This window comes from Chiloscyllium plagiosum, unplaced genomic scaffold, assembly GCF_037043375.1.
Source record: "Chiloscyllium plagiosum isolate Xiang-an unplaced genomic scaffold, Cpla_swu_hap1 HiC_scaffold_14, whole genome shotgun sequence".
In the NCBI taxonomy this organism is placed as follows: domain Eukaryota; kingdom Metazoa; phylum Chordata; class Chondrichthyes; order Orectolobiformes; family Hemiscylliidae; genus Chiloscyllium; species Chiloscyllium plagiosum.
This window is the reverse complement of record NW_028270152.1, coordinates 114,610,741-114,627,650: the sequence shown is the minus strand read 5'-3', so window position 1 is coordinate 114,627,650 and position 16,910 is coordinate 114,610,741. Positions and strand designations below refer to the sequence as shown.

The following is a 16,910-nucleotide window of genomic DNA, read 5'->3' as shown; positions in this document are numbered from 1 at the left end:
GTTGTTGGAAAGCGCCATTATGAAACATTCGTACAAAAGGACAATGCTTCGAATATTGAACAACTGAAATGAAAGCAGAAAGTGCTGGCGAAGTTCAGCAACTCTAACAGCATACTTGGAGAGAAATACAGTTAATTTTTTGAGGCCAAAATGACTCTTCTTCAGAACAGTACTGAAGAGAGGACATGTAGGACAAGAAACATTACTTCTCTGATACTTTAACCAGTTGCTAACAGGTCGGCTGAGTTTCGTCAGAACGTTCCATTCCATGGCAATTGAGCCAGTTCGATTGGCACTTTATGTGTAATTTCAATCCATTCACCACTGTCGCAGTTTTTTTGATTCATCAACAATTTCCATTTGACAGCACACTCCAACTCTAGTACTACTATCGTCCTGAAGACAAAGGAAGTAAACGAATGAGAATATAATTATCTGCATGTTCCCTTCCAAGCTACTAACCATCACAATTGGATAGGTATTCCTTCAGTCAGTCCTTCACTGTCCCAGTGGATCAGAGGGTTGCTCTCCTCCCCCACTTCAAAACATCCGAATAGTTAAATGAACTGTTCAAATAAACTTTATCAAACTCAATTGTTAGAAGGTCAATACTTACTGGGAGGTGAGAAAAACTTCACAAAAATGTAACGCTTAAGCTACAGAGTTAAGAGGAGCAGTTTGGAAATATGTATCCCTGTGTTCTTGCAGCAGATTCATGTAATCAGACATTTGAGATAGGCTGACTCAGCAACTTGCCATGAATAGAAATGTTGAATTTGGTGATGCATTTTCACTGGAGATATTTTCCAGCCATGATTCTGTTTCAATTAAATTTGCATAGTCGTCAATTCCGATTGAGATGAACACATGCCAGTTAACTTTGACACAGATAATCAGCGTGAATCCACCATTCACCATTTTACTAGCAAGCTGCTGAGTTGTACCATGCCTTACGCTGTTAAAGTATCGACGTTATGAAATAGAATCATACCATCCCTACAGTGTGGAAACAGGTCATTAGGCCCAACAAGTTCACACGCAACCTCTAAGGAGTATTCCACCCACAGCAATTTCCCTTCCCTATTACTTTGCACTGCTCCTGACTAACACATTCTGGAGAACGAGGTACAATTTAGCATATCCAATTTATCTAACCTGCACAGCTTTGGACTGTAGTAGGAAACTGGAGCAACCCGAAGAAACCCATGCAGACACAGGAAGAATATGCGAACTCGAAACGGTCGCCTGAGGCTGGAATCGAATCCAGGTCCTTCATGTTGTAAGGCAGTAGAGCTAACCAACGAATCACGAAAGCTAACTTCAAACCTGAGTAGAGCCATTCTTCCGAATAAGCCTGATATCAAAGACATACACGTCTCCATAGCCATTTTGCAGCAAAAGGTAGACATAAGTAGACTAGACATACTCCAGCACGTGGCTGAAGGTGATCAGTTAGAGGATAGATGTTTTATCATCATTTATGAGCAGCTGACTCAGCTGCGCTACTTAAAGGCTGCAGCAGGAAGTCCTCAATCAAATATGTTCTTCTTACCATTCGTCCTGCTAAGACTGCGGTATTTATGTTCTTTTAGGCTATGTTATATATTTTCGGTTACACCATTCTCCTGTTAGAAGGCATCCATCCCCAGAGATTTTATTTCATGACTTTGCCCGTTTGAAATTTGGAAAGTCTCTCAGATACTGCCAAAACCTCTTCAAGAAGCTTCCCCTCCCAGAATCAGCTCTTGCCTTCGAACTTCCCTTCATTGTCAGTCCTACTCCATAGAAACTAACTGGAGACAAATACATGTATGATGTCACCGAACAGGCCATCACCGCGCTTCACCCTCTCCCAGAGAGCAGCACGGCTCAGCGTTGGTGATCGATGCCTTGCAAATCCAGTTGGGCTGATGGGAAGAGTGGTTATCATCTACCTATCCACGATCAAAATGAACCAGAATCTGAGAAGTTATCATTCCAATCAGCTTGAAGTACATTCATTAAATGTAGATAAATGAGACTATTTCGACTGTTTATGATATAGATTAAGAAACACAAGTTTTGATCTTAATGGTAAAAAGCTGTGATTTCCGAAGCGTGAACACTGAATGCATAACTTTAAATTGCGTAAGTGCAGACTTCGAGGTGTAGTTTCTGTGTGAGAATTGGAATATCGTTTGCAGACATTCAAAACGACACCTAGAAACATTATTTATCTTTCGGACTGTCTGGAAAATCGCACGATCGCAATAATTTTCGTAAAATCCCAATTGTGTGGAAGTAGGCCGTTCGGTCTGTCAAGCCCACACCAAAGCACTGAAGATTATCCCAACAAAAACCACTTCCTAATCGATCCCCTTCCAGTTTCTCACAGCGAAATAACCTGAAGTCCACATACATGGACAAGTTGGGTAATTTTCCATTTGGCAATCCACCGAAACTACACAGCTTTCATAATGCGGGACGAAAACTCACGCACACATGGGAGGAATACAAGCACCATACAGACAGTCGTCACAGGCTGGAATTGAACTGGGTCCCTGGCACCGTGTGGTAGAAGTGCAAAGCACGTTTATTCTTCCGTCAGCTCACTGGGTTCAAGATAAATGACATTTAAACAACTCAGGCAAAGCTTTGAAGCATATATCGTCCCTTGAAGTATGTTTTTCTTTGAAATTAAACCACATTCCAAAGTTCATACATTGCAAGATAACCGCGTGAACCTTAAGATTTCATCACGAACAACAACAAGTTCAGAATTACATGCGGCAACGGGAGTGAATGAGCTTGAACATCGTGTGGAGGGGAAAGTGCGTGTAGTGGTGTTTCCGTGTACCTGCTGTGGAGGTTGCGGTTTTGGACTGCGATGGACCAATTCAGAAATCACACCAGGTTATAGATGCACATGTTTATTTGAAATAACAAGATTTCGGACCAGAGCCCTTTCGTTAGGTGAAATGGGAGGGAATAACACAGAACACTGAATTTAAGGGAAGAGAGATCAAGGGCAGACAGATCAAAATATCAGGCAAATTGTGGGAGCGGAGTGTGAAAGACTTAGTCTCTGCAAGTGAACAAGAGTGTCACAGAGTGTGAGTAATGTGTCAATAACTGCGTGCCAACAGAATGGATGACCGATGATCCAACAAAGTGAGGCAGAGAGATAATTACAAACCGTTAAAATAAAGTCGTACTGGAGACAAATCAAGGCACTGGAATGACATGGAACAGAAACAGAAGCAACTGGAAAACCGCTCCACAACAAAAACACCAGAGGAAGGGACACCAGCTCCGAAACATTAACTCTCATGTTCCTCCACAGATGTCCCCAGAGCAGCGAAACACCTGCCCCCTTCGCCACGATGCCCCAGTCCCGTTCCCCCACCCCGCCCAGTAACCCTTGCCCTTGCTCCTGGTTTAATAAATTCCCAGTTCTTCTGATTTTCATTTGGCTAGAGTGACATGCTGGGAGACTGACCCAAATTATCAGTTAGCCAATATTGAACAAAGTGATTAAGGTAGAGAGACAATAACAACTTGTCACGGTGATGGTGTGAAAACAGAACAATAAGGAAGATTTCACAGATACAGAACAGTGTGGTGGGTCACATGTGGTGTGACATTAACCGAATATCATGGTTGATGGCATCACCACAACGAAGGCAGTTGGCGATCCAATTCTGTTTGTCGATTTTGCGTTGTTGTGTACCTCGAAAGCCGCCTTGGCCGACAGTTAGTCGAAGATTGAAAACCAAATGTCCTTGATTGCTGAACTCTTCCCCGACTGGGTGTGAATAATCCTGTCTGGCAATTGTTATGCCGTTACCATTCATCCATTGGCACACCATCTGCATGGTCTCGCCAATATACCATTACTGAGTATCTTGTGGTATCTTGTTGTATCATTGCCTGCTGCATATGTGACAAACAACATTGCCTGAGTCACATGAGTATCTGTCGTGTACGTGGTGGGTGGTGTACCAACGGGTGATGGTAGTGTCCATGTCTTGCAAAGGTTGCGAAGGCATGGTGCTGTGGTGTTGTGGTTAATGCTATGTGAAGGCTGAGTAGTTCACTGTAAACGGTCGTATGTTATAATTTTGCTGGGTGTTTGAAGGTGAGAATTGAAGCCATGGGGATGTTCTTAGTGAGATGCTCATCATCATCGGTGACATGCTGAATCCTGTGAAGAACGTGCTGAACTCCAGGAAAGTACTGACGATGAAAGATACTCTATTAGTCGCATCCTCTGTCTGTCTTCTGACGAGTTCACAGCAGATTTTCACTGTGGCACACCGGAACTGGCGATCAATCAGTTCAACATGTACCCCATCATCATGAGGATATACTTCAAAATCTTTAGGTGTCTATCGCATTATTCCTCATCTGAGCGGTTCCTGTGCAGGTGAAGAGCTTGTCCTTACGGTATGGCTTCTTTAATATATTTCGGGTGGAAGCTGGAGAAGTGCAGTATCATGCAGTTATCCTTGGGCTTGCGGTGGAGTGAGATGCTGAGGTGTTATTTCTTATCTTGGTTTGTGGTGGGTTTGGTTGTATCATCCTTATAAATGGAATAGGCATTCAGTTAAAACCACGAACAGAAATACCAGGAGAATCTCAGCAGATCTTACAGCGTCTATTCAGAGAGAATCAGAGACAAATATTTCAAAACTTCATCAGAACTCGGTAATCTCCCACAGGCACTGCCAAACTGGTTAGTTTCGACAGCAGTTTCTGTTTTTGCTTCAAATTCCCAGAATCCACAGTTCTTTACATTAACCATGAAAGCAATGCAGAAACTTTTTTTTATCGTTCGTCAAACCAAAGGTTGCTGTTTGGAAAACATTTTCCTTACCCCATTAGAAACACGAAACAGTGCTGCACAGAAAACAGATGCAGTAAGAACATCAATCACTGTCGCCCTGGCGCTATTGAACCAGTAACATTTCAGTTAACAGTCGAATGAGCTGATACTTCCAACCTAACATCTTGGACGATCCTCGAAAGCAGTCTGTGATTGACCTCCCACTTCAGGCTGCCATTCCCAGAACGACAACTGTCCTCTATCAGTTTTACTTTTCCGAAATAAGGACTGGGACATTCATAATCGCGACATGGGAACAGTCTGATCCCATCCACGACAGACACACCCATGTCACTGGGATCCAGCTCTGCTCCAATCGGGAACATCTCTCTTCGAACCTCTCAGTATCTTGTGTGGTATCGAGTATTTCCATTGTCCCAGTGTCCATATAAGGTTTATATTCCTCATGTACAGGACCGAGAATTACTTCAATGTCTCCAATCAGTTCTTGTCCTGAGAACATCAGAATCAATGTCCCGTCCACTTAAAGAATGGGAAGTTGTCCTGACTGTTTCCGATCAGTCTGACAATTCACCCTTCTTCATTCTCCTCTGAGTTCTTTTCCCAAAGAGTTTCTGAAGATTCACAAAGCTGGAGACTGGGTGACGTGTTTTGCCTTCTTAACATTTTTTCACCCGACAAGTGACAATATTTTCCCAAATTCTGTTCACAATCGTCTGTATTTCACCATGTCCAGGGATGAGAAGTCCCGTTTTGTGGAGGGATTCCCGATGTTGATGAGTTTCGCTTTGGAGCAAAGATGGCTATTTATAATGATGGGAAAATTAGTGGTGGGGATTGGCTCTTCGACGAGCGGGGGGAAGTGTTGCCGCTGACCAGAGTTAGTGAACGGAGGACTGCGGTAAAAGGAATCAATTCAAAAGCAGCACTTCTGCACATTACATTCAAAGAATACTGCAAAATCTCGATGGGTCTGGCAGTAACTGTGAAAAGAGAAACGGAGATAATGTTTTAAGTGTGTTGCATTTTTGATTAATAACTTGAGTTTGCTAAGTCTAATCGAAACTTTATTGCTGGAACAGCACAGCAGGTCAGGCAGCATCCAGGGAACAGGAGATTCGACGTTTCGGGCACAGGCCCTTCTTCAGGAATGAGCAGAGAGTGTTCAGCAGGAGAAGATAAAAGGTCGGGAGGAGGGACTTGGAGGAGGGGAGTTGGAAATGTGATAGGTGGAAAGAGGTCAAGGTGAGGGTGATAGGTCGGAGTAGGATGGAGGCGGAGAGGTCAAGAAGAAGACTGCAGGTCAGGAAGGCGGTGCCGGGCTGGAGGGATCCGGCTGAGACAAGGTAGGGGGAGGGGGGATGAAGAAACTGGTGAAGTTCAAGTTCATCCCCTGCGGTTGGAGGGTTCCCAGTCGGAAGATAAGACGCTCCTCCTCCGACCGTCGGGTTGTTGTGGTTTGGCGGTGGATGAGTCCAATGACCTGCATATCCTCGGTGGAGTGGGAGGGGGAGTTGAAATGCTGTGCCACAGGTTGGTTGGGTTGGTTCGTGCGGGTGGCCCAGACGTGCTCTCTGAATCGCTCCGCAAGTAGGCGGCCTGTCTCCCCAATACAGAGGAGGCCACACCGGCTGCAGCGGATGCAGTAGATGATGTGGGTGGAGGTGCAGGTGAATCTGTGGCGGATATGGAAGTTTCCCTTGGGGCCTTGGAGAGAAGTGAGGGGGGAGGTGTGGGCGCAAGTGTTGCACCTCCTGCGGTTGCAAGGGAAGGTGCCGGGAGTGGAGGTTGGGTCGGTGGGGGGTGTGGATCTGACAAGGGAGTCGCGGAGGGAGTGGTCTCTACGGAAAGCTGATAGGGGAGGGGAGGGAAATATATCCTTGGTGCTGGGGTCTGTTTGGAGGTGGCGGAAGTGACGGCGGATGATGCACTGTACATGGAGATTGGTGGGGTGGCAGGTGAGGACCAGTGGGGTTCTGTCCTGGTGGCGGTTGGAGGGGCGGGGCTCAAGGGCGGAGGAGCGGGAAGTGGAGGAGATGCGGTGGAGGGCACCGTCGACCACGTCGGGGGGGAAATTGCGGTCCTTGAAGAAGGAGGCCATCTGTGTTGTACGTATTTTGAACTGGTCCTCCTGGGAGCAGATGCGGTGGAGACGAAGGAATTGGGAGAATGGGATGGCGTTTTTACAGGGGGCAGGATGGGAGGAGGTGTAGTCCAGGTAGCTGTGGGAGTCGGTTGGTTTGTAGTAGATGTCCGTGTTGATTCGGTCGCCTGAGATAGAAACAGAAAGGTCTAGGAAGGGGAGGGAGGAGTCCGAGACTGTCCAGGTGAATTTGAGGTCGGGGTCGAAGGTGTTAGTGTAGTGGATGAACTGTTCAACCTCCTCGTGGGAGCACGAGGTAGCGCCGATACAGTCATCAATGTAGCGAAGAAAAAGATGGGGGGTGGGGCCAGTGTAGTTGCGGAAGATGGATTGTTCCACATACCCTACGAAGAGGCAGGCATAGCTGGGGCCCATGCGGGTGCCCATGGCTACTCCTTTTGTTTGGAGAAAGTGGGAGGATTGGAAAGAAAAATTGTTCAGGGTGAGGACCAGTTCGGTCAGTCGAAGGAGGGTGTCGGTGGAAGGGTACTGGGTGGTACGGCGGGAAAGGAAGAAGCGGAGTGCTTTGAGTCCTTCGTGATGGGGGATGGAGGTGTACAGGGACTGGATGTCCATGGTGAAGATGAGGCGTTGGGGACCGGGGAAGCGGAAATCCTGGAGGAGGTGGAGCGCGTGGGTGGTGTCACGAACGTAGGTGGGGAGTTCTTGGACTAATGGGGACAGGACCGTGTCGAGGTATGCCGAGATGAGTTCGGTTGGGCAGGAGCAGGCTGAGACGATGGGTCGTCCGAGGCAGTCAGGTTTGTGGATTTTGGACAGGAGGTAGAAACGGGCGGTGCGGGGTTGTGGGACTATGAGGTTGGAGGCGGTGGATGGGAGGTCCCCTGAGGTGATGAGGTTATGGACGGTCTGGGAGATGATGGTTTGGTGGTGGGGGGTGGGGTCATGGTCAAGGGGACGGTAGGAGGAGGTATCTGCGAGCTGGCGTTTGGCCTCAGCGGTGTAAAGGTCAGAACGCCAAACTACTACTGCGCCTCCCTTGTCAGCTGGTTTGATGGTGAGGTTGGGGTTGGAACGGAGGGAGTGGAGGGCTGTGCGTTCCGAGGGTGAGAGGTTGGAGTGGGTGGGAGGGGTGGGGGAGTTCAGGTAGCGGTTAATATCGCGGCGGCAGTTTGCTATGAAGAGGTCGAGGGCAGGTAGGAGGCCAGCACGGGGTGTCCAGGTGGACGGGGTGTGTTGGAGGTGGGAGAAGGGGTCGTCAGAGGGTGGGCGAGAGTCTTGATTGAAGAAGAAGGCACGGAGTCGAAGGCGGCGGAAGAATTGTTCGGTGTCACTCCGTGTATTGAATTCATTGACCCGAGAACGTGTGGGAACGAAGGTGAGACCTCTGCTGAGGACTGATCTTTCATCCTCAGAGAGGGGCAAGTCTGGAGGGATGGTGAACACACGGCAGGGCTGGGAGCTAGGACCTGGTGTGGGGCTGGAGCTGGATGTGGGGGCGGGGTTAGGCCTGGGGGCGGGGACAGAGGTCGGCTTGGGGGCGGAGTTGGACATGGTGATGGAGACCGGCGGGGGGGCGGGGTTAGGCGGGGTGACGGAACTCGGCCGGGGGGCGGGGTTAGGCGCGGTGACGGAACGCGGCGTGGGGGCGGGGTTAGGCGCGGTGACGGAACTCGGCCGGGGTGCGGAGTTAGGCGTGGTTGCGGAACGCGGCGTGGGGGCGGGGTTAGGCGCGGTGACGGAACTCGGCCGGGGGGCGGAGTTAGGCGTGGTGGCGGAACGCGGCGGGGGGGCGGGGTTAGGCGTGGTGACGGAACGCGGCGGGGGGGCGGGGTTAGGCGTGGTGACGGAACGCGGCGGGGGGGCGGAGACACATGCGGCGATGTGGTCCAAACGTAGATTGCTGACGTCACTGGGGGCGGAAGTAGCTGCGGCGACCACGGAGACAGAGTTCTTCCCCGTAGCCGCGGATGTCGCCAATCTGTTGGTGATTGTCTTCATGACGATCGCAGAGCAGGTTGTCTGTGCGGCGATCCCAGAGGCGGTTGTTTGGGCCGCGATCATGAAGGTTGCGAGGTCAGTGGGGGCGGAAGTGACGTCATCGTCGGCGGCGTCTGCGGCTATTGCCGCGGGCGCTGTAGCGGCCGCGTGTGTAATGGCGACGGACTGGTTTCGGAGGCCGATGGAAGTTTCTGGAACGGTTGAGGAATCCGGAGTTTGGGAGTAAGTGCATGAAAGTTTTTGGTACTTACTGCCTTTAATTTCCGAAATGGCTAGAAAGAACTGTTTGTTCAGTCTATGGATTCTTCTGTAAATGAAGAACAGTAGAGGTCCTTTACAGGTCTGTGAGAGAGTTGTCCTGAGCTGGGGAAGGTCGAGTTGCAGGGAATGTAGGTACCGGCGCATGGCTGCAAGCGTGGAGCGGAGGATCCGGAGGGAGGTCCGTTGCTGGAGGCTGCGGATTTGTTGCAGGTACTGGTAGTCCTGGTTGGGTCCAAATTGTGTTGGTCGGAAGGTGATCTGGAGTCCATGGGGGATCAGTCGGTTCCGTAGGCAGGTGCTGAGGAAGGAGATATGGCTGTGGTAACGAGTCTGCTTCAGAATGTGGCTGAAGAGCTTCTGTGCAGAGGAGATGACCTGGGGTGTGCAGTGAGAGAGGGACTCACTGAAATCTTTGTAGAGAGAGGCAGAGAGCTTCTTCAAGGAAGGCATCCTTGAAAGAGGATTCGCAGTAGGTTGAAATCTTCGAGGAGAAAGTGAGGTCTGCAGATGCTGGAGATCAAAGTCGAAACTTTATTGCTGGAACAGCACAGCAGGTCAGGCAGTATCCAGGGAACAGGAGATTCGACGTTTCGGGCACAGGCCCTTCTTCAGGAATGAGCAGAGAGTGTTCAGCAGGAGAAGATAAAAGGTAGGGAGGAGGGACTTGGAGGAGGGGAGTTGGAAATGTGATAGGTGGAAAGAGGTCAAGGTGAGGGTGATAGGTCGGAGTAGGATGGAGGCAGATAGGTCAAGAAGAAGACTGCAGGTCAGGAAGGCGGTGCCGGGCTGGAGGGATCCGGCTGAGACAAGGTGGGGGGAGGGGGGATGAAGAAACTGGTGAAGTCCAAGTTCATCCCCTGCGGTTGGAGGGTTCCCAGTCGGAAGATAAGACGCTCCTCCTCCGACCGTCGGGTTGTTGTGGTTTGGCGGTGGATGAGTCCAATGACCTGCATATCCTCGGTGGAGTGGGAGGGGGAGTTGAAATGCTGTGCCACAGGTTGGTTGGGTTGGTTCGTCCGGGTGGCCCAGAGGTGCTCTCTGAATCGCTCCGCAAGTAGGCGGCCTGTCTCCCCAATATAGAGGAGGCCACACCGGCTGCAGCGGATGCAGTAGATGATGTGGGTGGAGGTGCAGGTGAATCTGTGGCGGATATGGAAGTTTCCCTTGGGGCCTTGGAGAGAAGTGAGGGGGGAGGTGTGGGCGCAAGTGTTGCACCTCCTGCGGTTGCAGGGGAAGGTGCCAGGAGTGGAGGTTGGGTCGGTGGGGAGTGTGGATCTGACAAGGGAGTCGCGGAGGGAGTGGTCTCTACGGAAAGCTGATAGGGGAGGGGAGGGAAATATATCCTTGGTGCTGGGGTCTGTTTGGAGGTGGCGGAAGTGACGGCGGATGATGCGCTGTACATGGAGATTGGTGGGGTGGTAGGTGAGGACCAGTGGGGTTCTGTCCTGGTGGCGGTTGGAGGGGCGGGGCTCAAGGGCGGAGGAGCGGGAAGTGGAGGAGATGCGGTGGAGGGCACCGTCGACCACGTCGGGGGGGGGGGGGGGGGGAAATTGCGGTCCTTGAAGAAGGAGGCCATCTGTGTTGTACGTATTTTGAACTGGTCCTCCTGGGAGCAGATGCGGCGGAGACGAAGGAATTGGGAGAATGGGATGGCGTTTTTACAGGGGGCAGGATGGGAGGAGGTGTAGTCCAGGTAGCTGTGGGAGTCGGTTGGTTTGTAGTAGATGTCCGTGTTGATTCGGTCGCCTGAGATAGAAACAGAAAGGTCTAGGAAGGGGAGGGAGGAGTCCGAGAGTGTCCAGGTGAATTTGAGGTCGGGGTGGAAGGTGTTAGTGTAGTGGATGAAGTCTAATCAACTGACTGGTCTTGTTTGTTGAGACGAGATTGCTGAACTGTGAGTGAAAAATCGTCCAGCATGACATCACTGAAAACGGAACCAGCAGAATTCGAACCTGTGGAGGGAAGCTCCAATGGATTTCTAATCCATCACCTGTATCACGCGGCCATGACGTCACGCGTGCAATGCTGTCTTAGTATGTCTTATGTAACGGAAAAATCCAAGCTGAAACACCAGGATTTGGCTTTTTCTGGTATCCCAGTATTCGCTGTCAGACTCTCTTGCTTTCGAAAGGAGGAGAATGCTGGGGTGCCAAGAAAAGCCAAATCCTGGTGTTTCAGGTTGGAACTTTCCATTACATAACACATACTAAGACAGCATTGCGCGCATGTAGTCATGGCCGCATCAATTTGAAGTGCACACATATTGATGAGAGATAAAGTGGATGGGTAGGATCTATTTTCATGCGCAGAGAGGTGAATGAACACAGCACTGGATCGCGAAAGAAAAATGTCCTTGCATTAGGGCGGCACGGTGGCACAGTGGTTAACACTGCTGGCTGACAGCGCCAGAGACCCACTGACTGTGTGGAGTTTGCACGCTCTCCCTGTGTCTGTGTGTGTTTCCTCCGAGTGCTCCGGTTTCCTCCCACAGTCCAAAGATGTGCAGGTCAGGTCAGGCGGATCGACTATGCTAAACTGCCCGGAGTGTTAAGTAAGGGGTAAATGTAGGGGTATGGGTGGGTTGTGCTTCGGCGCGGCGGTGTGGAATTGTTGGGCCGAAGGGCCTGTTTCCCCACTGTCAGTAATCTAATGTGTCTAGCCCTATTCACTGGCAGTAGAATTACGCTCATTGAAGTCTTCTTGAAAACAATTCACCACTGGCAAATCTGATGTGCAAATTAGGTATACTATTTTTAATCAGAGGTCAAAATATGAAAATGTGTCAAATACACGGAGCGGCACTGGAGAGTGCAGACCTACCTTCAGGGGCTTATTCTGCTCTGATGTACACCCCCGAGAAATTGGGACGAGAGTGCGTTCTCACAGCTGAAAGGATCAAACATTTAAGAAAATGATAAGGAGGATATTCACTCTTTCAGAGGGTAGCAAATCCGTGGGTTTGCTAACCACAGAGGGCTGTGAAGGCGAGGTCTATTCAAGGCTGTGATAGACAGACATGGAGCATCACGGAGATGAGAATAAAAACGGGGGTTGAGAATTAACCAAATCAGCCATGATCTCATTGAATTTTGTCGCAGACTTGGTAGGCTAAATTGCTTCCATCTGCTCTCGTATCTTTGCCGTCATTTGGAAGATACCGGACGCCATTTTAAAAGAAGAAAAGCACAACTTTAGGGAGAGGTGGTTTCAGTCAAACTGAATCAAAATTATTTATTGAGCGAAAAATCATACTTGGCATGTTTGCAGATTTCTGTGCTAGCATGACTAGCAGAGTTGATCAAGGTCGCCTGATTGTACTTGGGCATGAAACAAACAAAGATTAGTGACATAATCTTCATTTTAATTATGTCAAAAGTAATATCTTTCCTGATGGTCACAACAAAGAGGATGGTTTCCAAGAAAAGACAGAGACTAAGTCAGCTGTAAACTAATCGATGACCAAAATATGGCTCGCGTAGTTCTCTGGGACAGATATGATTTATTGATTATTGTCATCCAAATTTTTTTTTTACCATTGAACCGTGAGTGGGAGATGGGAAGCTAAGATCACCCGTAACTATTGCCAGCTTTTATCACTCACATGTAGTATTTTTTTCTTGTACGTAGTGGTTACTGCGAGTGCACTTGGAAACTACACCTGCGGATGACTTCTTTCCTCACTGGTCCTCATTTCTACACAAACACGTTTTGTATCCTTATCTCCTGAATCAAAGTACTATGCAACCAATTGATAAATGTCACTAATACCTTGGCATTTCACAAGGTTTGTCACCTTCCAATGTAAATTAATGATTTGCCGTGTTGCAATTGCACACAATAAGAGATAACAAAATACAGGGAGGTGTACCAGGTTTGCAAACGCACGTTATTGAAGCTAAATTGCAAGTTTCTGCCCAGAATACGATCACGGAAGCATGCACTGAACCGTCAGGAAGCACACAATAAGTCCAGTTCCAGAGGGCATGACAGGAACAGCACCAGAAAAACCACCAAAATACTTCTCTCGGCTAATATTTTGGATGTACATCTCAATGAGCAATCGAGTTTTACATATGTTCCAACAGTAGTTACAACACAAGGAATTAACCAGTGCTGCAGACGGTCCAAGCCCCTGAATCAGAAACACTCAATGCCCTACATACAACTACAAGAACATCTGCCCGTGGCGGATACGGGCTGGCTGAAGTTCATGATTGCAGCTCGCTAGTTGTCTGTCTGTTTCTCCGATATAGTGTTTCGTGCAGTCCCTGCGTGGAATCTTGACAACCACATTTGTCCTGCACAAGATGGGCATTGAATATTGTTTTCTGGTGAGCTTTCCCTCAGCGAGGCTGTTGGTTTATGTGCTGTCCTAAATCCGTGTGTTCAGAGGAGTCTGGCTATCAGTTTCCAGAAATGTATTTTATTAAAGGGAAGCAAGGTGTTTCAATTGCTTTATGGCATATCCTAGTTGACAATTTAGTGTGCCAGACATCTGGGAATGCAGTTGTGGGATACATATTCTTGGCAAAGAATTTGTGTGGCCGTCACTAATTGGCACGGCCAGCTGTCCCGAGTAGCTATACGTACAGACAGAAAGCATCCTCGAGAGCAGCACAACAGTAATAGAACATGGCAATCAGAAGGCAGCCAGAGATTTTCTAGAAGCAGGGCACCCATCCATGGATTCCATCAATAAACACATTGATCAGGATCCAATCTGCAACACCAACAACTGGACCCAGCGGCACTGAACTTAAATCAATTCCAACCGCCACAGGACAGTAGGCTTCACAACAGGCTCTGCAACCCTGAGGATGTTACCCAGAACTGTGAGGATCCCACTTCCCAGCACCGCAAAACATTCCAACAACATCTCCATGAAGCACACGAGCTTCGCATCTTTCTGCTCCAAAGCACTCCGATTTTTCACAGCAGAGAATTGTACACTGAACTCCCGCGTGCAAGGTGAGGATGCCAAACCCAACACGATCAATAACGGCAGTGAGAGCGAGGGCAACAATTTCCATTGTCATATGAACAGCCACAAACACTCTCTTTGAAAGGTACCTTTAAATATGAAAGTCTGTGCAGCAGTATAATCAGGGAACCAAGCAGCCTGCGCTGGGTATTCATATTTCAGACAATTTCCTTTGTTCACCGTTTTCACTGAACGTGAATGGATATTACTATTTCATTGCTGATACGAAACCAGATTCTGCATTGTATCTGCTCGCCGTTTTTGTTGTTGCAGTGGCGAAAAGGTTGGCAATCGCGATGAGAAATGTTTTTTGTATTTCTCGCATTTCCTTCATTACTGTCCTGGTGAAGGAGGCTGGTGATTGGTCCTCTCGATCAGATGGAGTCATCAGCGCATTGTTGACCTAATTTCATCACGAGTGCAATTGGTAAACTTCACTTTTCATGGGTTATTGCTGTTCCGTTTTGTTTTATGTTTGTTGAGCACTTCCTGTGACTTGGCAATGCACTAAATCTCCAGTTTGTCCTGAATTGGTTCGCTGCCGTTTCTCTGAGCAGTTCATGACATAATCGGATTGCACTGTAACAAAGGCAGCATGCATGCTTCGGTGTGTCTGACAATGGTCCACACTCTCTGTTTTGATTCTGTTCCACATGAAGAGCTGTCAGTTTCTGGATTCGTTGGAGAGCTGAGGGGGGTAACATTATCCGTGCGGTATTTTTCTTCAGCCAAACTCTTTGATGGCAAAGTTGGGAAGGTGCCAAATGAATGGTCATTGGCAGCAAAAGTCCGGAAAGACCCTCATCGCTGGGTCAACTCGTCCCATCCACCCTCCAGAAAGAAAGGCAAACGCGCTTACTGCCTAACAAACAGAGTGCATTTTTTTGCAAATGGTCCATTAAAACTGGTATTTGCTGCGGGAGCACATCAACGATGCCGAGCACGGAAAAATACCCTACTATCGAACATGTCCCTGCTAAACAGATAACCGAAATTAATTGAACCATATTTGCCAAAATGTGTTCCTTATCTCTCCCAACGCTTCCTGTCTATATACCCATTCGGGATGCCATTGAATTTGCCTTAAATGTGGCAAATCATTCTGCACACACAAAAATGTCTGAGTGAACTCGCTGAGTTTCTGCATGACACCATGACCAAACTTTGGGCCAAAGTTGGAAACTGCGACTAGAATAGATGGCTCTCTGATTAGCCGCAATGCACAAAGGGCGGAATGGCCTTTCCCCACTTTGTAAATCTGCGAAGACAAGTTGAAAATAATCTGCAACGAAAATGTTCGTGTGAGGATTTACTTGTGAGGATTCGGTACTCTCAGCACCGTGGCCCGGATCGTATTCCCGCTCATGGAATGGTTGTATTGTTCAGCAAACGTATCGGTGTACCAGTTCTTATGCCGATTTTCCGATGCTGGCAGGTCATTGGTTTTGTCCAAAACATTATGAAGGTTAACATAAAACAAATAGCTGCAGTAGCTGGAAATCTGAGCCAAAAACGAAAATTGTTTGCGGAACGCAGCAAGACTGGCAACAGAAACGTCGACTTTCCTGCTCCTCGGATGCTGCCTGACCTGCTGTGCTTTTCCAGCATCACTCTGATCTAAAATCAGGTTCCAGCATCTGTAGTCCTCACTTTTACATCGTTCCTTCAGTGTCGCTGGTTCCCTATGCAAGAACTCCATCTCTAGCGGTTTCATGTCTGTACCTCCACGCTGAGGATTTGAAGCGTGAAGAAAAGTAACTCACCCCCTCCATCTCTGGGGTAATTAGGGACTGAAAAAGAATCGTGTCACATTGAAATATATCGAGATGCGACTTAATGTTTGTCTTTTATTGGGAACCATCTCTTTCATTGTAACCATCAGGAAAGAACATTTCGTTCGCCAGAAAAAGAAATGAATATGTCACTATTTGTTTGCTTCAGGTCCAAGAATACTCAGACCAATAGCTCCCTTGCTTACCTCTGCTGGTCATGTTCGCAAAGAGATCTAGCAAATTGCCAAGTGTGATTTTCCTTTCAATAAATAATTTTGACTCAGTTTGGCTGCAAATATCTTTTCCTACCTTTGTGCTTTTCTTCTTTTACATTGGTGTCTCGCACCTTACAAATGACAGCAAAGGTATGAAAGGAGATGGAAGCATTTAGCTCATCAAATCAGCCAGAGCTTTCAATGAGATCACGGCTGATTTAGTCAATTCTCAAGCCGACAGCGCTGTCTGTAGTCATGGCCGAGTGGTTAAGGCGATGGAGTAGAAATCCATTGGGGTTTCCCCACGTAGGTTCGATTCCTGCTGACTACGTACGAATGCTTTCCTGCTGGAATAATTTTCGCTCAAAGTTCAGAAAACCTATTTTGCAAACCAGCCCAGTAATTTGATTAGACTTGGGAAAATCGAGTTCTTCATCAGAAACGTTCCATATTTAAATCATTATCTCTGTTTCTCTTCCCAGATACATTGCTCGACACATCGGGTTTCTGCAGTTTTTATTGAACGTCCTAAGCAGAAGTGCTGCTTTTCATTAGATTCCTTTAATCCATGTCCTCTGTTCTCTGACCCGGGTCAGTGGCAACACTTCCTCCTGATCTTCAAAGTGCTCATTCCCCACCGCTCCCTCTCCGGTCATTACAAACAACCGCAGAAAATTGCCACTTAACCATCTTTGTTCCAAAGTGAAACTCACCAGACTCGGGAATCTCTCCACCAAACGGGACTTCTCAT

General features: G+C 48.2%; 1 non-coding gene across 1 annotated transcript; it reads left to right on the top strand.

The window, feature by feature from the left end:
- The first annotated feature begins 16,408 nt into the window (after positions 1–16,408).
- On the top strand, positions 16,409–16,490 carry trnas-aga (transfer RNA serine (anticodon AGA)). The gene has a single exon. It is a non-coding gene; the product is annotated as a tRNA-Ser (tRNA).
- Positions 16,491–16,910: the final 420 nt, after the last annotated feature.